General features: G+C 44.7%; 1 protein-coding gene and 1 pseudogene across 4 annotated transcripts in view; one reads left to right on the plus strand and one right to left on the minus strand.

Annotated features, from left to right (window-relative positions):
- Positions 1–20,103, minus strand: part of GARRE1 (granule associated Rac and RHOG effector 1) — a 92,041-nt gene extending 71,938 nt beyond the window's left edge. Inside the window, exon 1 of one of the 4 annotated variants that reach the window (XM_066348263.1) lies at positions 20,056–20,103. The gene's annotated coding sequence lies outside the window, so the exon portion shown is untranslated. Of the gene's footprint in view, positions 1–11,748; positions 11,771–20,055 lie in introns of those variants that run through there. The other 3 variants (XM_066348265.1, XM_066348267.1, XM_066348264.1) reach the window with 3 other exon arrangements.
- Positions 6,854–6,997, plus strand: LOC136381654 (small nucleolar RNA SNORA44; annotated as a pseudogene).
- Positions 20,104–25,291: the final 5,188 nt, after the last annotated feature.

Genomic DNA, 25,291 nt, shown 5'->3' on the forward strand with positions numbered 1-25,291 from the left:
ATAATTAACATATAATACCACAATTGCACTCCTGAGCATATACACAAAATAACTGAAAGCAGGAACTCCAACAGTTATTTGTACACCAATGTTCACAGCACAATTACTCATAGTAGCCAAAAGGTGGAAATAAGCCAAAGTCCATTGACAAATGAATGGATAAACAAAATGTGGTATAACCATACAATGGGCTATTATTTATCCTAAAAAGGAAGGAAATTCTGACAAGTGCTTCAATAAGAACAAGCCTACATTCATCCATGTGACAAGCTACCTCTCTACTTGGCAGGCCACTGGCAACCTGGGAGTGGTTGAGCATCTGTGGCCTTAGGATGGGTGCTGTGGGAAGAAAGAGATCATGCTCTCCACTTCCAAAGTCACAGCTATGTAACAAGATCATCAAGCACCCTGTTTCTCAAGCTCAGGTTTGATATGGGTGGAGAGGGCTGGCTATTTCCCTGGAGAGCCTGTCCTTTATTGTTTATGTGTTTCACTACACACACACACACACACACACACACTCCCCTCACTTTTGTCAAATATATTTATCTGTTCTTTTACAGTTTCAGGTTTTGCAACTAAATTTACCCTGCCAAAATTGATGATCAAATATAGAGGAATCTTTCAAAGAAGAAATACAAAACAAGATGGCTGCCTGACTGGTGATGGCACAGTGGATAAAGCTTTGAATGCTGAGGTTCCAGGTTGAAACTCCGAGGTCACTGGCTTAAGCATGGGCTGGTCAGGCTTGAGCATAGGCTCACTGGCTTGAGTGCAGGATCACTGACATGGCCCCAAGGTCGCTGGCTTGAGCAAGGGGTCACTGGCTTGGCTGGAGCCCCCTCCCCCCAAGGCACATATGAGAAAGCAATCAATGAACAACTAAGGTGCCACAACTACGAGTTGATGCTTCTCATCTTCTCTCTCCCCTTCCAGTCTGTCCCTGTCTGTCCCTCTTTCGCTAAAAAACAAAACAAAACAAAACTCTGAAATTAATTGTAATGGTTGTTGTATGATTGTGAATATACTAAAAATCATTGAATTATACACTTTAAATGGGTAATTTATATTTGTATTTCACTAAAGCTGTTACAAAAAAGAAGCTGGCCTGACCAGGCGGTGGCGCAGTGGATAGAGCGTCGGATTGGGAGGCGGAGGACCCAGGTTTGAGACCCCAAGGTTGCCAGCTTGAGCGTAGGCTCATCTGGTTTGAGCAAAGCTCACCAGCTTGGACCCAAGGTCACTGGCTTCAGCAAGGGGTTACTCGGTCTGCTGAAGGCCCACGGTCAAGGCTCATCTGAGAAAGCAATCAATGAACAGCTGAGTTTTCACAACGAAAAACTGATGATTGATGCTTCTCATCTCTCTCTGTTCCTGTCTATCTGTCCCTATCTATCCCTCTGACTTTGTCTCTGTAAAAAAAAAAAAAAAAAAAGCTGAATGATTCCATAAACAATTCCCTCTTCTGCCCTGGCTGGTGGCTCAGTGGTAGAGCGTCGGCCTGGCGTGCAGGAGTCCCGGGTTCAATTCCCGGCCAGGGCAAATAGGAGAAGCGCCCATCTGCTTCTCCACCCCTCCCCCTCCCCTTCCCCCCGTCTCTCACTTCTCCTCCCACAGCCAAGGCTCCATTGGAGCAAAGTTGGCCCGGGCGCTGAGGATGGCTCTATGGCCTCTGCCTCAGGTGCTAGAATGGCTCTGGTTGCAACAGAGCATCGCCCCCTGGTGGGCATGCCGGGTGGATCCTGGTCGGGCGCATGCGGGAGTCTGTCTGACTGCCTCCCCATTTCCAACTTCAGAAAAATACAAAAAAAAAAATTCCCTCTTCAGAGAAAAAAAAATACAGAACATTCTTTCCTCTCTAGTTCACAACAATGTAAATTTAAAGATCTACCCTTGATAATGTGGAGACACTATAGGAAATTCTTTAGGGAGATCAGTGAAGTTATTGTCTATGAAGTTCAAAGCCTAACCATTTCTATGGTTTTTTGTTTTCTGTCAATTCAGAATGACACAAGCCATATTTAGAAATGCACTCCAGAAAAATGCTTTGGAGACTTTTTTTTTTCCTTAACATTCATAAATTAAAACTATAAGGCAAGAGAAAAGCCTGAAAGATCTAGTTCCTCTCTCTCCTCTTAGGACTCTCCTTTGTTGACTCCCCTTCTAGTTACCACATTAAAAGATATGAAAAGATAGCTCTAGCTCTCCTCCTGCCCCTCTGGCCATTCTCAGTTGCCTCTCACCCCAACCCCCTTCTGACAGACCTGAAGTGCTGTGTGCTTCAGAGCTCTATGCTGTGCCCTGTCTGTTGCTCAGATCAACATATTCTCCCTGGGGAGGATTCCCCAGTCCAACTCTCCAACCCAGATCTTTCTCCTGTTCTCCAGATCCCAAATATCCAGATCCCTACTGAACAGGTCTCCATGTCAAATGTCCAAAACCTATTCTCCCCAATCTTCTCCGTGTTTGTTCCCTGTCTTGATGAATGGCAACACATTTACCTACCTGAACAAGTCAGAAGCCAGGGAGTTATCCTCTATTCCTCATTCACCTTAACATCCAGTTAATCATTTAGTCACCCTCCTGCCCTCTTAAATATCTGTCAGGTCTTTTCTGTTCTCTCAACCTCCACTGCCAATCCAAAGTGCAATCTTTGCCTCTTGTATGGATTACAGAGAGCCACCTGAGTGATTTTCCAAATAATTGGAGTGCTCCTCTCTGGTTGCTGTGTGACTAATTTAATCATGCCATTCTCCCGCTTAAAACGCAAACAGTGCTCCACTACGTTTACCAACTGTCTTACACCACCATCCCCAATCTCTGCCCAACAGTACCCAGTTCTTACTGTGCCGTCTTCCCTCTCAACATCTACACACTCAGTTTCCTCTGCCTAGAAAGCTCTCCTGGCTTACTTTCGCTCCTTCTGGATGTCTAAGTTAGATACCACCTCCTCTGGGAAGCCACCTTGACAGAGACTGAGTTACGAGTGATTCTGTGTGCTACCGTAACAACCTTTTTTATAGCCCCACCTTAGCATTACTTCTGTGTACTGTATTACAACTGTTGGTTTCCTTCACGTTTCCCTGCCACCACCAACCCCTAGTCATCTAGCTCATTCAAGATATTCCAGAGTGCTATGTACACTGTAAACATTCAACAGCTGTTTGTTGAATGATTACTTCATTCTTAGTATTATTTAATGGCTATTTCTGCACAGCATTTATAGTCAGCCCTGACATCCACAGAGGCAGTAAATGCTAGATAAAAGGTTCTGTTTTACTTAAAAAAAAAAAAAAAAAAAAAAGCCCTGGCTGGGTAGCTCAGTTGGTTAGAGCATCATCTCAATATGCCAAGGTTGCAGTTCTATCCCCAATCAGGGTACATACAAGAATCAACCAATGAATGGTTAAGTGGAACAACAAACTGATGTCTCTCTCTCTCTCTCTCTAAAAAGTCAATCAATCAATGAAAAAAATTTAAGAGATTACTGATGACATATGTTCACACAAGTACAGTACTCCTCAACAAAATGAACCATTCATTAAATACCTATAATGGGTCAAGCATTATACCTGGGGCTTTAGGTACATAATCTCCCTTAATGCCGACTACAACTGTAAAATAAGAACAGCTGACATGACCAGAATGGGTACTAAGTGCCAGGCACTATGCTATGCACTTTACACTTGTTACCTATTTTAATGCTCACAATGACCCTGTAAGATAGGTGAGGCATCTAAAGAGGTTAAGTGAGTTCTTCACATTCTTGCCATTGCTGGATCTGGGACCTGGTAGTCTACCACTAGAGGCTGAGTGCTCCAGCACTGGACTACTCCACCTCTGTCAAACATCTAGCCCAAGACATTCTGTTTCTCACTCTTTGGAGATGATTTAAATAAAGCTGTAGGCTTCCTGGAATTGACAGAAAGTTGAGGTGGAGCAATAAAAAGTGATCTCTCTTTAGAAGATCATACCCATCGCACTGCTAATGATACCCAAATTCAACTCTCCAGTCAAGACCTCTCCTAAGACTACTAGACTCATAAAACACCTCCTCAGGTCCTTCAAATTTACCTAGTCATCTTTCCATTCTCTGGCTCCTCCTGCTGTATTTACTGCCAGGCCTGAGCCTAATCCTAAAGTATTATCCCTGTGCCTTACCTTTCTAACCTTTACATTTCACCCTGCAAATCCTGTTCTACAGCAAGGACTGCTCCATGAATGTCAGCTATTGTTACTGTTAAATTGTAAATGTCTCTCATCCTCTCTTTTACACCCACACTGTTCGGCTTCCAAGAACTAGCCTTCCAGAGAAAGCATTTATGATTGGAAGAGAATGCTTTATTATAAGACGACCTGAAGCCAGGCTGCCAGATGCTCAGGACCCAGCTCTTTCAATGAAAGCACACAGAAGGTTTACCTCAAAACTGGTGGATAGACAAGTGCAAAATCTGAATAGCAAACTAAAAATGTATATGAATATAAGGTACTGAAATTAGAAACTAACAAATGGCTCCAATCCCAAGGAACTAAACATTCTATATTATTCCATTTCACAAAATTAGTAAGTCAGCATTCAATCTATTGGACAGAGGTTCTCGACAGAGGAGATGATTACACACACATATGCACGCATGCCCCGGAGGCCTTTGGCAATGTCTGGAATCATTTTTTGGTTGTCATAATTGGGGAAGTGCTAATGGGTAAGAATAGAAATGCTGCAAAATATCCTACAATGCACAGTACAGTCCCCTGTCCACCTAAAGACAAAGAATTATCCACCCAAAAGGTCAACAGTACCACTATTGAGCAACTGCTAAACAAATGTTTTGAACTCTTTTCCTAGTCAAGTTACTTAATGTGTAAAAAGTTACTTCTTCCTGGGAAGATGATAAAAACTAAATAAATTAAGCTACAACAGGACCAAATCCTGTACGAGGTATCACTGGAAAAGAGGTGGGTAAATGCTATACAAGTGGTTTAGAAAATAAATGCCATGAGTTTAGAGGAAGAATGCCATAGAGGCTGAGGCCATGTCAGAGATCTCACAGAGCTCTGATAGGGCTACTCAGTTCACTCCAAGCCTTCCAGTTAAGGCCCCCAAAGTAACCAGAACCCACCTTTCCAGCCTTACTTGTAAAAGGTCCCTTCAACCCACCCTTTGCTCCTGCCATACTGTTCACCCACAGCAGCTGGTCCACAGGGTCACTATATCCCACCTCTACTGTTACCACTGAAAAACCCCTCACCTACTTCACAAAGGCTCTGCCCTCCAGCTGAGCAGTACCTGCCCCTACTCCCAAGCTGAAGAGGACAAATCATCTTACCAACACAATGGTTGCTGTTCCTTTGATTCCTACAGGAAGGAGGTAATGAAAATACTTGAAATGGCTCAGGCCCTAATGCCTTGTCCTCTCCTACCTAAAACCAGTGCTTAGCAGCAGCCAGCCAGGAGCTGCAACATTTCCTGTAGTTGCTGGGTAAAAATAGGAAGTGGGGGAGGAAGTTCACAAAGTAGAAACAAAAGTAATCACTGCCCAGCTTCCTGAACACAAATCACTGAATAGGGAGGGTATCATTAAAACATCAAAACAGAAGCAGGCATGGAAAACCAAGGCCAGAGGAAAGGAAGTGACACTTCTGCGTCCACCAAGCCCAGACTGCCCCTAAAGAAAAATACGTGCAAACGGACACTAGCCAATTATATAAAAACAGTTTTCAAAGAATTTTAATTAATTAAAAACATGTTAATTTAAAGAATCATGTGTTTAAGTCCTATTGAGTAAAAATGGCAATGAATAAGTTTTAAGGAGGCCAAGATTAAACTTTTTTCTTCTAGTCAAGAAGTAGCTTCTAAAACTTCATTAAAACAAAATAAAAAGTTAGTGAATAACTGATCAGTTGACAAAGTTTGAAGCCCACATTGTACACTGAATGATGAAAACTCAAGTAGATAGAAAAAACATTACTAAATAAAAACTCTAATCATAGAATTCTAAATGTTAATCAGAGGCTGAATCTATCATAGTTAAAAGAAAGGAGCTTCTACACCCATCCTCCACCAACACAGTCAACCCTGTGAACTGAGCCTGAACGCTTTGGGCACCCAGGATGCAGAGGCTACTATAATAGTGTCTGCTGCCAAGGAGCTGGTCTGCCCCCACATGACACCTGACTGCCTTTTGTGTTGACTCGCTCTATAGCAATTTATCTCCACAAAATATGACACTCATCTACAAAACAAAGCAAGTTATCATGAGAGGATCTGAAAAGTTTTTATAATTGGGTAACTACAAACAACTGATAATTCCATTTAAGCAGAAGAAAAAAAAATTTCTAACCACAAGTCAACAGAATTAAAATTTACTTTCAAAATAATACAAGTTAAAAAAAAATGGCTAGGGAGGACTGGATGAAAGAAGGTAAAAGGGCCCTGGCTGGATGGCTTAGTGGATAGAACGTTGTCCCGGCACACGGAGATCACAGGTTTGACCCCTGCTCAGGGCACTTAGAAGAAGCAACCAATGAATGCACACTAAATGGAACCACTAAGTGAAACGAGTTGATGTGTCTCTCAAATCAATGGAAAAACTTTAAAAAAACCCCAAAATTGAAAAAGAAAATATTAGTCAAAAAACATATAGTACATAACAGGGACGCAGACAACAGTGTGGTGATAACCAGAGGAAAAGTGGGGTGAGGGTTGGGTGGAAATGTGTGTGTGGATAAATAAATAAAGAATAAATAAAAAGAGGCCAAATGTGTTAAAAAACAGTCATTTAGATGAAGAAGAGTTTAATTCGGTTTAAGCTGAAGGTATTTTGCAAGGAAAGAAAGAGGAAAATCAAAGTAGTTTAATTTTTTTAAACAGTCACTACATAAATAAGTAGAAAAGTAAGTGAAAAGGAAGGTAACACTGCATGCTAGAGCAACCTGGAGAGACTGACAACTCAGGTCAGCGTAACACCTGCCGCTGCCATTCGCCTTTCCTATAATATAGAAAAAAGAAAAAAAAAAAAGGAAGGTAACAACCATATATTATTTCATAAAAAGATAGTAAACATTTAATTATTTTTGTGACAGAGACAGAGAGAGGGACAGACGGGTACAGACAGGCTAGAAGGGAGAGAGATGAGAAGCATCAATTCTTGGCTGTGGCACCTTAGATATTTATTGATTGCTTTCTCATATGTGCCTTGACCGGGGGAGGGGGGCTCCAGCAGAGCGAGTGACCCCTTGCTCAAGTCAGAGACACTGGGCTCAAGCCAGCGACATTGGGCTCAAGCCAGCGACCTTTGGACTCAAGCCAGAGACCATGGGGTCATGTCTATGATCCCTCGCTCAAGCCAGTGACCCCGTGCTCAAGCCAGCGACCCTGCACTCAAGCCGATGAGCCCTCGCTCAACCCAGGTGACCTCAGTGTTTTGAACCTGGGTCCTCTGCATCCCAGTCCAATGCTCTACCACTGCGCCACCACCTGGTCAGGCTAAATATTTAATTTTTTAAAAATCCATTATTGCCCTTCGGGGTAGTCAGAGTGTCATCTCAATATGCCAAGGCTGCAGATTCAATCCTCTGAAAGCATTCAGGCACATGTAAGAATCAACCAGCTTGCTCTGGCTGGTTGACTCAGTGGATAGAGCGTTGACCCAACGTGCAGACATCTCAGGTTCAATCCCTAGTCAGGGCATACATAAAAAGTGACCATCTGCTTCTCTTTCTCTCCATCTCCCTCTTCTCTCTCTCTTCTCCTCTAGCAGTCAGTGGATCAATCGGTTCGAGCATCAGCCTCAGGCGCTAAGGATAGCTTGGTTGATTCAAGCATCGGCCCCATATGGGGTTCCCAGGTGGATCCGGGTCAGGGTGCATACGGGAGTTTATCTATCTCCCCTCTTCTCACTTAAAAAAAAAATCAACCAGTCTGACCGGTGGAAGAGCAGTGAATAGAGTGTCAACCTGGAAAACTGAGGTCCCCAGTTTGAAACCCCAAGGATGCCAGCTTAAGCGTGGGATCATCAAAATGATCCCAAGGTCACTGGCTTGAAGCCCCAGGTCACTGGCTTGAGCAAGAGGTCATTGGCTTGGGTTGAGCCCCTTTCCCCCACATCTTATCAAGGCATACAGGAGAAGCAATCAATGAATTATAATGAACCAACTATGAGTTGATGCTTCTCACCCTCTCTCCTTCCTCTGTCTCCCTTCCTATCTCTATCAAAAAAAAAAAAAAAAAGGAAAGAAAGAAAGAGAGAGAGAGAGAAAGAAAGAAAAAGAGGAAGAGAGAGAGAGACAGAAAGAAAGAAAGAAAAAAGGAAAAAGAAAGAAAGAAAGAAAAGAAAAGAAGAGAGAAGAAAAGGAAAGAAAGAAAGAGAAACGCAACCAATGAACTCTGGGCAGATAGCTCAGTTGGTCAGAGCATCATTCCAGGTTGGGGGTTTCTCAGTCACGGTACATACAGAAGCAGATTGATGTTTCTGTCTCTCTCTAAAATCAATCAATAAATTGATTAATTAAAAAAATCAACCAAAGAACACATAAGGTGAAACAACAAATAGATGTTTTTCTATCTCTTTAAAACCAATAAAAAAACATTTTAAAATCCATTATTATTTGGCCCTGCTGAAAACAGACTTAGCTATAGGTCTGATTTTCTGGTAACAGATCAACTTACTGTATTCCAAGACTTGTATTTAGTCTTCTTATGAAGTCAAAAGACTAATTCTCAAAGCCTGCTGCTATTAAAACAAAACAAGTGCCTGACCAGGCGGCGGTGCAGTGGCTAGAGCGTCGGACTGGGACGCAGAGGACCCAGGTTCGAGACCCCGAGGTCGCCCACTTGAGTGCAGGCTCATCTGGTTTGAGCAAGGGGCCACTCGGTCTGCTGTAGCCCCACGGTCAAGGCACATATGAGAAAGCAATCAATGAACAACTAAGGTGCCACAACAAAGAACTGATGCTTCTCCTCTTTCTCCTCTCCTGTCTGTCCCTATCTGTCCCTCTCTCTGTCTCTCTCTGTCCTTGTCACAAAAAAAAAACAAAAAACAAAAAAAAAACCCCACACACACAGAAAACAAGTATTAAAACTTTTGAAAGAATTTTATTAGAGAAACACACTGAGTCTAAAAACCCTTGTCAGCCTGACCAGGCGGTGGCATAGTGGATAGAGCATCAGACTGGGACGCAGAAGACCCAGGTTCGAAACCCCGAGGTCGCCAGGTTGAGCGCGGGCTCATTCAGCTTGAACACGGGGTCACCAGCTTGAGCGTGTTGAGCATGGGGTCGCTGGCTGAGCAAGGGATCGCTGGCTTGAGCATGAGATCATAGGACTCCATCGTCGCTGGCTTGAAGCCCAAAGTCGCTGGATTGAGCAAGGGGCCACTCACTCTGCTGTACCCCCGCCCCCAGTCAAAGCACATATGAGAAAGTAATCGGTGAACAACTAAGGAGCTGCAACAAAGAACTGATGCTTCCCATCTCTCTCCCTTCCTGCCTGTCTGTCCCTCTCTTTGTCACAAAAACAAAAAAACAACAACAAATAAACAACCCTTGCTAAACAGAAATCTTCAAAAGAAACAAATGGGGACAGGCTGGGGGGCAGAGGGAAGCCTTGCTAAGAAAAGACTGATCTATAAACAACTACACATGAACAAAGTTGACTCTTAAACTTCTGAAAAAATATGCTAAGGAAGAATGAAGTTTTTATTTGTAAACTAAAATGGCTTTAGACCTGCTTGACCTGTGGTGGCACAGTGGATGAAGCATTGACCTGGAATGCAGAGGTCGCTGGTTCAAAATCCTGGGCTTGCCCTGTCAAGGCCATTATGAGAAACATAATGATTTTATGCTTCCCACTCCTCCTCCCTCATTTCTCTGCCTCTCTCAAAAAAATCAATAGATAAAATCTTCAAAAATAAAATGGCTTTGGACCATTAAAAGTTTTCACATCAGCCTGACCGGGCGGTGGCGCAGTGGATAGAGCGTCGGACTGCGATGCGGAGGACCCAGGTTCGAGACCCCAAGGTCGCCAGCTTGAGCACAGGCTCATCTGGTTTGAGGAAAAGCTCACCAGCTTGGACCCAAGGTCGCTGACTCGAGCAAGAGGTTACTCAGTCTGCTGTAGCCCCACGGTCAAGGCACATATGAGAAAGCAATCAATGAACAACTAAAGTGCCACAATGAAAAACTGATGATTGATGCTTCTCATCTCTCTCTGTTCCTTTCTGTCTGTCCCTATCTATCCCTCGCTCTGACTCTTGCTCTGTCTCTGTTAAAAAAAAAAAAAAAATTTTCACATCAAATGCACCCAAGCACTATGAAAACTTTACCAACAACAAATTGTGCTGCTTGATAGAAATTCAAGTGTAAATAAAGGCATAAAAAGAACTACTTTAAAGTAAATTACTTTTTAAAACCACAAAGCACTGATACAATTTTTCAAACCAAATTTGTTGAAAAAAAAACACCACCAAAATATCCACATCTATTAAAAACCTGCAGTTTATTTTTATTACAGTGCTACAGTTGAAAAAGCCTTGATCCACTCAGAGCAGTTTAAGCCTAGTTTTAGCCCAGTTATCTAAAGTTTCCAAATTTGTAAAAGCAACCTGAACTAGTAAAAACTAATGTATCTATTTGAAAGGTATTTAGGAAAACTTAAAATTCTATAATGTTACTCATTCTTAACAACTTGCACTGTGGAACCTATCCAAAATTAACCTCAATGGGAAAAACAAGTACATATTTATCAAGAAGCTTATATACAAATGGGTAAATCATACTATAATTTGGAAATTGTCTTACCATGGAGAGGAGGTATATAAATTTTAGATAACTACACTTCAGATCCAGGACCACTTCTGAAAATTTAAGGCACCCATTAAAAAATTTTTATCAATGGATAAATTATAGCAGATCCCTCCAGGTTGGGAACAGACTTCAATTTTATACATTCAGCATGCCTTCCCATCTCTAAAATAGAACAGCAAGTCAGAGAGCTAGGGAGCTCCTTCTTCCCCACAAACATTCCAGCAGGTCAAACATTTAGCAATGAGGACATTCAAGGGCTCTCCTCCTCAACCCTCCCACAGGCAGGGAAGACAACCTTAGAGAGCAGTCCTGCAGTGGCTAACCGGACTGGCTTCCGGAGTCTGTCACTTATCTAGGCCATGAACCTTCACAGACCTAAGCATTTACTAAGGTCCTACTATGTGCATGCACTGCTCCAGGCTCTGGGATGCAGTGATGAATGAAACAGACAGAAGTCTTGCTCCCTAGGAGCTTACTTAAAGCCTTAATGGAAGAAAAAGGAGAAAATGCTCGTGTTCTTTCTTACCTTGTAGGTAAGATGCTCCAATACAGAGATTTAATGGAAACAGGCACTGCCAAAGTGCAGTAGTTAGGTTATAGGTTTGGGAGTCAGACTGACCTAGATAAGAATTCCTCTTTCAGTATCAGTTGAATGGCACTTACTAACTGATGACCTTAGCTAAGTTACCTGAACTCTTGTGCCTCAATTTCTTCAGTACTGTGCTGAGAATTAAACCTATAAAGGACAATATTCGGCATATACTGAGTCTCATTCAATAAATGGAAGCTACCACTCTGAAGAGGCCAGGAACTACACAGTCAGAGGGCAGCATCTTACCTTCTACTGAAATTCTTCATTCTGACCTACCATTAGTAAAATAAATAAATAAACTCCCCCTCTCCCTCAAACTAGTGCACAGTTACAACAATTTTTAAAGATCTTACCTCCCTGCAGCTCTGGCCCCAACTCCCAAATTCCTGGAAACAAACTAAAAGGAGCGCTGCCCTGTGTCCTGCAGAGAGGAAGGAGGTCACAGCTCCTCCCACTTCCCTGCCCACTAGTCCTTCCTCTTTCAGCCAGCTCCAGGCTAGAAGAACATGGACACTACTGAGGACAGGATCACCTTGCATTACAAAATTACTTAAGTACAAGTATGTGCATCTTCTGCTACCTCAAGTCCCAGGCGCAGAACAACCTATTTCAGGTCCTTGGGAGCTGGTGGATGGACCACTCTCACCTCTCCCCCTGCCTGGGTTACCACAGCCTGCAGCAAGTGCTCAAGTCTGGTAGCTAAGCCAGCTCTCCTCTGCCTCCGTTCTCAGGCACACACATCCATCTCTGGGTCATGGGAGTGGGGTGGGGAGAGACTCACGTATTCCCAAATTCCACAGTCGTAATTACCATCTCACTAGCACCTAATTCCCAAATCTTTTTTTTTTTTTTTTCAGAAGTGAGAAGTGGGGAGGCAGAGAGACAGACTCCCACATGCGCCCGACCAGGATCCACTCGGCATGCCCACCAGGGGCGATGCTCTGCCCATCTGTGGTGTTGCTCCATTGTGACTGGAGCCATTCTAGCACCTCAGGTGGAAGCCATGGAGCCAGCCTCAGCGCCCGGACCAACTTTGCTCCAATGGAGCCTTGGCTGCGGGAGGGGAAGAGAGAGACAGAGAGGAAGGAGAGGGGAAGGGGTTGAGAAGCAGATGGGCGCTTCTCCTGTGTGCCCTGGCTGGGAATCAAACCCAGAACTTCCACACAGCAGACTGATGCTCTACTGCTGAGCCAACCATCCAGGGCTCCAAATCATTTTTAATAAGAAAAATTTTCCATTATGATTCTTTGCAACAACCAGTTTGAAAAAATGCGTATCTGACAGAGGCCCAGACACAAGGAACACAGTCAAAAGGGTTAAAAAAGAAAGAAAAAAAAGTAGTAACATCTAGAATGAATCCCAGAAACACTCAGGAAATCTGGAAGCCTGCATCCAGGATGCTCACTAGCAGCATTATCCATAAGCATTAACCTGAAAGTAACCTACATGTCCTGCATTAAGGGGTCATTAAATAAATTACACAGAAACACCTCACCTAAAAGATCAAGGTAAAGTCACATTTCAAAGCTCAAGATGTTATCATTATTGTTTATAAATCCTATCATTATTTTATATATGCTAAGAAAAACTCCACCGAATTAACGATAACCTGCGAGCACACAGCGTACCCCAATTTCAGTCTCCCTCAAGGCTCTGTCCTGTCTCATTCCTACCACTTCAGTCCATTTGGAATGCACATCACCCTTGGAATAAGTCCCTTTTTGCCCTTTTCTCTTCTTGCACTTTTTCTAGAAGTTACCCTTATTCAAGATCCACTGTTTCAGACAGAGTCAAAGGAGGTAAAGGTTATAACTTATGGGTTAGTGACTAGTAAATGGCAGAGGCAGGACTCAAACCCAAGCAATCTGGATAGAGTCCTTCCTCTTAACCTCTATACTACATTCTCTCTCTAAATGACTGCTATCTACACAGCAGACATTTAACTTTTTACTTTTATTAATTATTTAAGAGATTTTATTTATTTATTTTACAGAGAAGAGAGAGAGGCAAGGGGAAGGGAGGGGCAGGAAGCATCAACTCATAGTTGCCTCTCTTATGTACCTTGACCAGGCAGGCACCAGGCCTCAAACTGGCAACCTCAGCCTCTAGGTCGATGCCCTATCCACAGCACCACCACAGGTCAGGCTATTTTGATTAGTTTTTAACTGAAATACGATTTGAAACAGAGTGAAAAATTCATACTATATAAAAGTACACAAGAAAAGCTAGTAAGTCTAACTGCCTAGCTTTCTGTAGCCTCATTTGAAAGACAAGCACTGTTTCTTTTCTACTATTCTAGAAAATTTTCCATTTAGCAACCTATTTCAGGCCTCCCTCCCTCTTTTATATAAATGGGCATATATACATATTGTTATGGATCTTGCCTTTTTCACTGAATATTTCTCTGAACTTGATGCTTATATGCACACATGCTGTTTTATTCAATTTTAAGATACACATATTTTCACACTTTTTCCCAAGACAGTTCATAAAGTCAGAGGATCTTGGTGGAACTGGGCTTCATCAGGAAACAGGAGTCACAAAGAGCTTTTAAATGTACAAGATATCAAGGGTTAGCCTTTCAGAAATGTGCATGAGGGCCTGACCTGTGATGGCAGTGTGGATAGAGCGTCAACCTAGAATGCTGAGATCGCTGGTTTGAAACCCTGGGCTTGCCTGGTCAAGGCACATACAACAAGCAATCAATGAACAACTAAAGAGAAACAGCTATGAGTTGATACTTCTTGCGTCCCCCTACCCCTCTCTCGATAAAATCAATAAATAAAATCTTTTTTAAAAATGTGCATGCTGAATCAAGACAGCCCTATCAAGTGATAGTCAACATGTCACTTATCCTATAATACTAATAAAAGGTATCTACAACATAGAGTTGTTACAAGAACTAAAGTAATATACACAAAGGTCTTAAGCACAAAACCTGACCAGCACAGTGAGTCTAAGAGATTAATATTGCGTCTGAGGCATTGTTAGTACCTAGTTAAGGTAGATACTGTTAGTATTTCTTCAGGAGCTGGCCCTACTTTCCTCTGCAATCTCATTTCCCTCTACTCATACCTGGCTACCCTTTACCCTAAATCTCCTGCAGCTCACATTATCTCATGCTTGCTCACATCTACACTTTTGTACTGGTCATTGCCCTATCTATTCCCCTTACTGTGGTGCTGGATTCACAAACTTTTTCCCATAGTACTCAGCTCAAGTACAACCTTCTCCAGGAACTTCTTCCCTGACAAATGCAGCTGGATTCTCCAGATGAGCAGTTTGGAAAGAGCCTATCTGTCATGACTTCTACCTTCTAGTGCTCAGCTTTGCTCGTGTACCCAGGTTTAAGAGGCACTGATTCAGGCTGTCTAAGCTCAAAGACAACTGATGTATTAACCAGAAAGCCAGTTACTAAGTTTATAAATACTAATGAGAGCTAATACTAAGTACTTAGCAGGTGCCAAGTTAGCAAAAATGAAGGTTTACTATTACCCCATTCTATAGATAAGGAAACAACAAGATTAGCCAGCAGCCCAAGACAAGAATCTGATCCAAGCAGTCTGGATGCAAAGCTCTCACATGCTCTCTCTGGCAAGAAATCTTCATGTGAAGCCATGTTCTAATCAGGGGGTGTTAGGAACATGGTAGGAAAGCAAAGGAAAGATTCTCCTGACTAAAGGTATCCATAGGGATGCTCCCACCCGGTAGTACAGAGACCCAGTGGGGAACTGCATACAGCTCCTCTGCTCACGGCCTCCACACAGTGCTACAGACACATCACTCAACTCCTCACGTGGACCCACCACCCCACCTTCCATAGATACATCCTAAACCCCTGCTTTTAGAAATGCGGTCTTTCTTTTGAGGATATAAAATTAAGTTTAAGCATTCAGGCTACAAACACATTCCAATCATGCTTTCCTGGGGTTAAAACTGGGTCATTTCGGTTGAACTTAAAAGTTTTCCCTGAAATTCTCCAAACTACATTTACAAAATGTCTCTTGGCTTATATTTTTCCTATAGAGAGAAGCTTTGTTATACCATGTATTCTGATTTCATTCTTAGATGATCACTGATTCACTGACTTAACAAAAACTTAATTGTTTCCCAGAACATTGTTCTAGTGTTCACAATGTTCTAGGCCCTGGAGATAACAGCAGTGAATGAAACAGACAAGATCTTTAAAACCTGGTCAAGCTTATATGTATCTCCTGCTTCTCTAGGCACTTATGCTCTATGGCAATCGCTTATTCGGTGTTCTTTTCCAGGCTGTGCCTTGTGGCTCTGTGTTTCAATCTTCCAGTACAGTAACTGGTCTACACTGCAAAAACTTCATAAATACATGCTGACTGAATTCACTAGATATTTTTTCCTTTTTTCTTTTAAGATTTCATTTATTGGCCCTGGCCGGTTGGCTCAGTGGTAGAGCGTTGGCCTGGTGTGCAGGAGTCCCGGGTTCGATTCCCGGCCAGGGCACACAGGAGAAGCGCCCATCTGCTTCTCCACCTCTCCCCCTCTCCTTCCTTTCTGTCTCTCTCTTCCCCTCCCGCAGCCAAGGCTCCATTGGAGCAAAGTTAGCCCGGGCGCTGAGGATGGCTCCGTGGCCTCTGCCTCAGGTGCTAGAATGGCTCTGGTTGCGACAGAGCAACACCCCAGATGGGCAGAGCATCACCCCCTGGTGGGCATGCCGGGTGGATCCCGGTTGGGCGCATGCAGGAGTCTGTCTGACTGCCTCCCTGTTTCCAACTTCAGAAAAATACAAAAAAAAAAAAAAAAGAAAAAAAAGATTTCATTTATTGGCCCTGGCCGGCTAGCTCAGCAGTAGAGCATTGGCCCGGTGTGTGGAAGTCCCGGGTTCGATTCCCGGCCAGGGCACACAGGAGAAGCGCCCATCTGCTTCTCCACCCCTTCCCCTCTCCTTCCTCTCTGTCTCTCTCTTCCCCTCCCACAGCCAAGGCTACACTGGAGCAAATGTTGGCCTGGGTGCTGAGGATGGCTTCATGGCCTCCGCCTCAGGCACTAGAATGACTCTGGTTGCAATGGAGCATCGCCCCCTAGTGGGCATGCTAGGTGGATCCCGGTGGGGTGTACGCGGGAGTCTGTCTTTCTGCCTCCCTGCTTCTCACTTCAGAAAAATACAAAGAAATTTTTTTTTTTTTATTGATTTTAGAGAGAGAAGAGGAAAAGTGAGAAAGGATGGGGGGGGGGGGGACAGGAAGCATCACCTTGCTTCTTGTACGTGCCTTGACCGGGCAAGCCCAGGGTCTTAAACTGACGACCTCTGCATTCCAGGTTGACCCTTTATCCACTGAGCTACCACAAGTTAGGCAAAATTCACTAGATTTCATCTTTCTCATCCAAGGTGAAACCAGATTATGTCTAAAGTCCCTAAGCAAAGGTACAAAGTTGAAATCAAGTTGTAGGGATAGAAGGCATAAGGCAAATATAACCCAAATCAAAGAGGAATAAGAGATGTGATATATCAACCACAACAACCTTAGAGCACTGGCCAGACAACTCAGTTGGTTCAAGTGTCCTGATAGACAAAGGTTGCAGGTTTAATCCCCAATCAGGACATATATGTTTCTGTCTCTCTTTCTCTCCCTTCCTCTCTCTCTAAAACCAAGAAAATAAAAATTAAAAAAGAAAAACACCTTAAAAAATAAAGAACCTTAGTGTCCTGAAGGACAGGCCACCTTGAGAAGCACTGAAGGGCTCCATCACCTAGAGAAAGCATGACCTCAGGAAAATGTCCAGGGTCGTAAGAGAAAGAGAAAGAAATCACTTGCAGCAAAGACTGATCTGGAGTTACTGAATGGGTTACTGAGGCAGGGTGAGGGGTGACATGCATCTCTACATAGAAATCACATACCAAATGAGTGGGAAGAAACATGTATTGGGGACAGGGGTAGAGACCTGAAGCTAGGCGTTAGAAAATATGCCCAGGCAGATGTGGGTAGAAGAGAAGCAGCAGAGACAAGTGGAAAAGCACAGGCACAAAGTTAGAAAAATGACCACAACAGCTCTAAGTCAAGAAGGCCAAACAAGAGGAAATTCACAACAGCAAGAAAGCATGGCTCACCATGCCAAGTATTTATGGTCAAGGTCAAGGGAAATGAGTAAGCAGCACCCACTGCATCTATCAATCAGGGGTCCCTCAAGAGGGCAGTTTCAGTAGAGACATTTGAAGCACAACCCTTGACACATTCAGGTTCTCAGCAAACTTATACTAAGAGAAAATGGCATTTCTGCAGCTCCAAAATAAAGCAATTCCTTGTTCAAGCCAACAATTCTGTCTGCCAAGGAAGGTCATCATTTTCCACTAAGAACAAAGTCACAGGGGGAAAGGGAGAGAGTGGACACCCAACCCATCTGATGCCCCAGCCTACTAACTCTCAGATACAATTATTTTCCTATTGACTTGGAAGACCTATTTAACATAAAGCAGGTGTTTTTAAACTCCAGGTTTTCAACAGGATAAACACTTAGTAAAAATTTCAACAGAATTATGTGCAATTTGTTTTAAATTTTTTTTAAGAGGATGCTTAAAACATGCTGTCTTCCAAAAATCCAGAGATAATTTTAGATTGAAAAATCTAGGCTTGCCAAGGGAATCTGAGAACTTTTCTATCTTGGTCTCCAATGCTAACCTACGTATTCGTGTGCAAAAATAGAGGAAGATTAGAATCTCAAATGCCAGACTGAAAAGTTGCCACAACAAACCTGAACTCTTCATATGGTTTATTATCTTGTCAGCAAGAAAGCAAATAAAACAACAGTAAACTAAACTTTTTTACTTTGAAAGAGAAAAAAATCTCAACATGACATTATTTCCTGGATTTGTAAAGGAACATAATTTTTAAAATTACTGTGAATGGAATTTAAAAACAGCACACACAAATCTAAATACAAACTTGTAAGAAAACCTTTTGCAAACACTGAGAACTTTAGGTCTAAAATGTGATAAAATGGCAGTTATAAGTTTTCAATTATATTGGGACAACTAATCCATTCTGAAAATATATATATTTCATATCTTAATCCAAAACCGAATTTTACGTATAATAAATAGCTAAAAGTAAACAGAAAAAAAAAACACCCCATGAAATCAGAAGGAAACATCGATGGAATATTTAAACATTAGGATGGAGAATTTTTCAAACATCAATAATGGGAAAAAAAATTATTTTTTTTTGTATTTTTCTTAAGTTGGAAACAGGGAGGCAGTCAGACAGACTCCCGCATGCGCCCAACCGGGATCCACCTGGCACGCCCACTAGGAGGGGATGCTCTGCCCATCCGGGGTGTCGCTCTGTTGCAACCAGAGCCATTCTAGCGCCTGAGGCAGAGACCACGGAGCCATCCTCAGTGTCCGGGCCAACTTTGCTCCAATGGAGCCTCAGCTGCGGGAGGGGAAGAGAGAGACAGAGAGGAAGGAGAGGGGGAGGGGTGGAGAAGCAGATGGGCGCTTCTCCTGTGTGCCCTGGCCGGGAATCGAACCCGGGACTCCTGAACGCCAGGCCAACGCTCTACCACTGAGCCAACCGGCCAGGGCCAACAATGGGAAAAAAAATTTTAAGTAATTGTTACATTTCCCTCATTTGTAAATTTATTTTCAAACAACAATCAAAAAAATCCTTTTGGTAAAAGAGTTTATCTTGTGACGAACTGGAAACGATCTAAATGTTCATCGGTAGGACCTGGCTAAATTTAGGATATACAATGGTATACTAGTAAGTCCATAAAAATGACAATACCTGTCTGCTTGTATTTACTGATATCTCCAAAATGTTCGCAATGGTTATTTGGCAGATGACTGTCATTTTAAAAAGTATTGTCACAACACTTTTTTGGGTTGTTTTGTATGTGAGGAAAGAATGAATAGCTTCTATAATGGAGGTGAGGGGCGGGAACGAGCTATTTTCAAATTGCCCCCTCCCAAGCCGAGTGTTTATCTGGTAGATTTTTTTAAGGACTATAAACAAAATTCTTATCACGCCAAGCAGGCATGCATCTTTCCTCGCCTCGCGCGGGGCAGGAAGACACACCCCTGACCCTGCGCTCGCCGACGCGCGCGGGTCCTCCATCCTCTTCAGCCCCAGCCCTCCAGGGGTCCCCGCGGATCCTCCCCCAGCCCGACTGCGCCAGCGGGCTCGGCAGGGACGGAAAATCGTCTACTGCGGCGGCCCGGCATCGCCGGGAAGGTGTGCGCAACCGGCCGGGCCGCCGCGGGGCGGCGTGAGGGCCACGTCCCCAGCCAGTCCCGGCGGACCCCGGCCTCCCACAGGCCGCCGTCCCTCCGCCGACCGCTCCGAAGGCTTCCGGGAGCCGGTCTCGGCGCCGGTCTGAGGGAGCGCTTCCCCCACGCACCCGCCAGCCCCGCGCCCCCAGGGTGCCCGCCGCTCCCCCCTGCCGGGGCACGAGCCAGGAGGCCCCTCTGGGCTTCCGTCCGCCGGCCAGCACCCCCAGAGCCCGGCGTCCTCCACAGCGGACGGGCAAGGGGCGGGAGCCTACAGCTCTGCGCCCTGCGGCCCCCAGCGGAGCGGCGCCCCGCGAGCTCGTCTAGTTTCCAGCCCCAGCCACGACCCACCGGCACAAGCCAGCCCCCAGCCCCTCCCGCCCACGCCAGGCAATGCCTGCACTCGCCCGCTCCTCACCTGCGACGCGCCCCGGCCCCCTGCGCACCGCCCGGACCGGCTGTGTACACCGGAAGTGACGTTTCGCGATGGCCCCGCCCCCGTCCCGGAGGACGCCGGTGTGGCTGCTGACCCAGCCGCTCGGAGGAGAACTCTCGTTGTGCGAACCAGGCGGAGGCAGCCTCAAACCTCCTTCCCTTGGGACCGAGGACCTTCATGTGGGACAGCTAGGGCAAAAATGAGGCTCGGAGGCCGTAGGGCCACCCTGATCCTCCACTGTGGTTTGGTCTCCGGGTGGGAGGGGTCAGGGGCGTCCTCACATTATTGAAATCGATTACTGAACTATTGAGCGCTTACTAGATGCCAGGCCCTGACAGACCCTGTAGGACGGTATAAAGCCCTCAGCCTCCTAGGTTTATTCTCTGGTGGTGGAAGAAATAGTGTCACAAATACGCGTGATGATATAGTGCCAACTGTGACAAGTGGTAGGAGGGGAAATTGGAACAGGGAGGGTGTCCCCTGACCTAGTGAAGGCTGGTGATCTGGAAATTCTTTGCCCAGGAAATGAGCAAGAGTTGAGGTCCCAAAGGGAAGAAGAAAAAACTTGGGAGAAGCCGAGAGGAAAGGACATTCCGTCAGGAGAAACAACAGGTGTCTTTAAGGGCTTTGTATTTAAGAAACTAGGGTGGTGAGGTCTTACCTGAAAGCACTGGAAAACTGAGTTTTAAGCAGGGGTGATTCTACTATATTTGTGGTTTAAAGGGATTGCCTGGGCTATATTGTGGGGGCAAGAGTGGATGTAGATTTGTATGCCCATGTTCACAGCATTATTTGTAATGAAAAAGTTAGAAGCACCCCAAGTGTCCACGGATGGATGAATGGATAAACAAAGTATGGTATATTACAAGCCTTAAAAGGGAAAGGCATTCTGACATATGCTGCAAATGAATAAATCATGAAGACATAAATAAGTGAAATAAGCCAGTCACACACCAACTGAGCGACACAGCCAGGGCCAAGGAGGCTATTTCTATTGTCCAATCAAAAGGTGATCCTGATTTAGACCAGAACCTCCAAAGCCCTGACCCGGTAGCTCACTCAGTTGGTTAGAAAGTCATCCTAAGATGCCAAGGTTGTGGGTTCAATCCCTGGTCAGGACGAGAATCAACCAGTGAATGCATAAATAAGTGGAACAACAAATTGATATTTCTCACTAAAAAAAAAAATTTAAAAAGCAAAATGAAGTTCTAAACCAGAACCTCCAATTTTAATTATTTTGTTCTTGAACATCAGATAAAAGTTTGACTAGCACCTAGTTTTTTTTAAATAAATTATATGTATGTACTAATAATACACTATTTACATTATAAAACATAAAAAGAATTTTAAAAGATTTTTAAAAAGCATATGTAAGAGTTCTATTAGTATCTTCCTCTTTCCCAGTAGATTGCCTTCTTACACTTAGTGGGTATGTAAACTTCACTTTGAAAGCCAATCACTGTGGTAGAGGCAATGGGGAATAAAGTCAGTAATTAAATAGATGAGGAGGGCAGGGAGGGGGGAATCCTAAATCTCTCCTGGGTTCCTGGAACCAGCCATTGTAGTGGTGACACTCGCAGTGTTGGGAAGCCCCTGAAGATCACATTTGGAATGGTAGAGATGGGGAGAAGGCCATGACTGCTGTGTGAATGTGGTATAAAGGAAGTACAATACTGCCCTGGCTAGTTAGATCAGTTAGTTTAGAGCAGGGGTCCCCAAACTACAGCCCAACGGGCCGCATGCAGCCCCCTGAGGCCATTTATCTAGCCCCTCTGCACTTCCTGAAGGGGCACCTCTTTCATTGGTGGTCAGTGAGAGGAGCATAGTTCCCATTGAAATACTGGTCAGTTTGTTGATTTAAATTTACTTGCTCTTTATTTTAAATATTGTATTTGTTCCCGTTTTGTTTTTTTACTTTAAAATAAGATATGTGCAGTGTGCATAGGGATTTGTTCATAGTTTTGTGGGGTGTTTTGTATTTTTCTGAAGTTGGAAATGGGAAGGCAGACAGACTCCCACATGTGCCCGACCAGTATCCACCCAGCATGCCCACCCGGGAGTGATGCTCTGCCCATGTGAGGCGTCGCTCTGTTGTGACCAGAGCCATTTTAGCACCTGAGGCAGAGGCCATGGAGCCATCCTCAGCGCCCGGGCCAACTTTGCTCCAGTGGAGCTTTGGCTGCGGGAGGGGAAGAGAGAGACAGAGAGGAAGGAGAGGGGGAGGGGTGGAGAAGCAGATGGGCGCTTCTCTTGTGTGCCCTGGCCAGGAATCGAACCCGGGACTCCTGTACGCCAAGCCGACACTCTACCACTGAGCCAACCGGCCAGGGCCTGTTCATAGGTTTTTTTATAGTCTGGCCCTCCAATGGTCTGAGGGACAGTGAACTGGCCCCTTGTGTAAAAAGTTTGGGGACCCCTGGTTTAGAGCATCATCCCAAAGCACAGAGATTGCCAGTTCAATCCCCAGTCAGGGCACATAAAGGAAAAGATCGATGTTCCTGTCTCTCTCTCTTCCTTCCTGTCTCTAAAAACCAATAAAATAAACATTGGAGAGAAAGAGAAAGGAATTACTAACTAGGCACTTGAGGATAGAGTCTGGAGCTTAGGAGAATGCTGGAGATGTCACTGGGGCTTAGGTGGTCATTGAACTGTGGGTAGGAGCTGCAGGTGGGCGTAGATTGAGGGGAGGCCATTTGGTGGTTAGTTATTTAAGGTGGAAGAGACTAAAACATGTTTCAATGTCAGAGAGAGAGATGATTTGGTTCATCTTGTGAGATTCTGAAAAGGCTGGAGGGGGATCTAAACTGTATACCTGACTGGTGGTGGTGCAGTGGATAGAGCGTCAACCTTGGACCTTGAGATCCCAAATTCGAAATCCCGAGGTCGCTGGCTTGAGGGTTGGCTCACTGGCTGGAGCGTGGGTTTGCCAGCTTAAGGGCGGGGTCTCTGGCTTGAACAAGGATCATCAACATGATCTCAAGGTCTTTGGCTTGAGCCCAAGGTCACAAACTTCAGCAAGGGGTCACTGGCTCGGCTTGAGTCCCCCCTTTTTTCCCTCTGTCTTCTTTACTCCAGTCAAGGCACATATGAAAAGCAATCAACAAACAACTAAAGTGAAGCAACTGAGTTGATGCTTCTCATCTCTCTCCTTTCTCTCTCTCTCTCTCTCTTTCTCTCTCCTTTCTTAAAACCCAATAAAATTTTAAAGAATAAAAAATTAAATGCCTGACCTGTGGTGGCGCAGTGGATAAAACGTTGACCTGGAAATGCTGAGGTCGCCGGTTCGAAACCCTGGGCTTGCCTGGTCAAGGCACATATGGGAGTTGATGCTTCCAGCTCCTCCCCCCTTCTCTCTCTCTGTCTCTCTCTCTCCCTCTCTCTGTCCTTTCTAAAAATGAATAAATAAATTAAAAAAAAAATTATAAAAAAAAAAAAATTAAATGCTCAGCAGTGCCTGACCTGTGGTGGCACAGTGGATAAAGTATCAATGTGGAATGCTGAGGTTGCCGTTTTGAAACCCTGGGCTTGCCCGGTCAAGGCACATATGGGAGTTGATGCTTCCAGCTCCTCCACCTCTTCTCTCTCTCTCTCTCTCTCTCTCTCTCTCTCCCTCCCTCCTTCCCTCCCTCTCTCTCTAAAAATGAATAAACAAAAATCTAAAAACAAATGCTCAGCAAAGAGTGAAGGGAGCTTGGGGACAGAGGTGTGAGGAGAGTGGAAAAGGTCTGAAAGGAGAAAGGTGAGTTGACAGGAAATTGGTAGAATTTCTAAATTGCACTGAGGACCTATTTGAGGATGATAATAACCATTAATTCAGAATAGAACACTCTTTCTGATCAAGTGACTTGCCCCAGCAACTTTCAGGTAAAAGTGAAGAAGGTGGAGCAAGGATTCATCTGGGGGCTGGATGACAGAGAGAGGGAAGAGTGTTACTGATGTGATGGGCCGTGTAAACCAAGCTGTGGGAGGAGGGGTGTAAGATGAAAGAGAACAGCTGAGTTGGAGGAAGTTTTCCTGGGTGCTGGTGTCATCTTATTTATTTAGGCTGGAAAAGCGACCAGAGATGATGGTGGTTGGCTTCTGAGTGAGCCAACTGTGGCTCCTGCAGTCTCAGGACAAGCCTGTGTCTTATTTGGAGGTCCTCCTACCTCCTACTCTAGGCCCCAGAAGCCTCCAGTATCCAGGCCTAGAGGCACCCGCTAAACACCAGGTGGGACTTTAAAGAGGCCCCCTCCCCACGTGGTAGGGTCTGGCCCACATGCCCAACCACTGCTGCTCAATTCACTTCAAACATCATGGTTGCAGAGTAAGGTGCTGGAAACCACTCATGCCTGGCATCATCTGGGTCCCTTCTGCAGACTTCAGTCCAGGGCCAGGAGGTTCTGGAGACCCATTCAGCCATATGTAGTTCTTTTTTGAGCTCAGTGTAAACACTGCTGATCTTGGGTGGCCTCTGTGGGGTTCTGCTCTCTCAAGCTTACCTGAGGACAGTCTGCATTATGGACAAGTCCTTTTTGTGAGCACATCTACAGTTAACAGATTTGAACGGTCTGTTTTCATTCATCAAACATACATTCATATAGGGAAGAAGGAGAAAAAAACAACCCTGTACCCACCACACAGGTTTGAGACATTTGTCATTTCATGTCACCTCTATGCCAAATTCTCTTGCACCAAGAAAAGAGGATGGAGGATCTACAGATGAAGGTTGGGTCCTCCTGGAACCCCCATTTTGAGGGACAAGCTGTGATCCTCCAGCTCTGCAGAGAGGTCTGTGATTGAAGCCTCACTATACATATAGGGATGGGATGGTGCGCCAAAGATCACCAGACCAACACCTCAATTTGCCACTTAGGCCAAGGGGCAGGGTCTCTGCCTGAATCCACCCAGCACCCTGTGTATCTGGTTAGAGACAGAGTTGAAGCCAGATCCTGTGGGTGTCTTAGAGGTCATTGCCCATGAGAAGAGAGCGGACCAAAGTTTCAGGGGCTCCTCTGTGACTGGAGAGCCCTGTATTAGTGAGATTGGGCCAGAGATACCCCCTTGACCTTGGCATGAGCTGCCTCCCTTTCCTGGGAAAATAAAAGCAGATTTGGCCTGACCGGGTGGTGGCACAGTGAATAGTGTCGGACTGGGACACAAAGGACCCAGGTTCAGAACTCCAAGGTCACAGGCTTGAATGAGGGATCAGAGACATGACCCCATGGTCGCTGGCTTG

This window comes from Saccopteryx leptura, chromosome 9 (assembly GCF_036850995.1).
Source record: "Saccopteryx leptura isolate mSacLep1 chromosome 9, mSacLep1_pri_phased_curated, whole genome shotgun sequence".
NCBI lineage: Eukaryota > Metazoa > Chordata > Mammalia > Chiroptera > Emballonuridae > Saccopteryx > Saccopteryx leptura.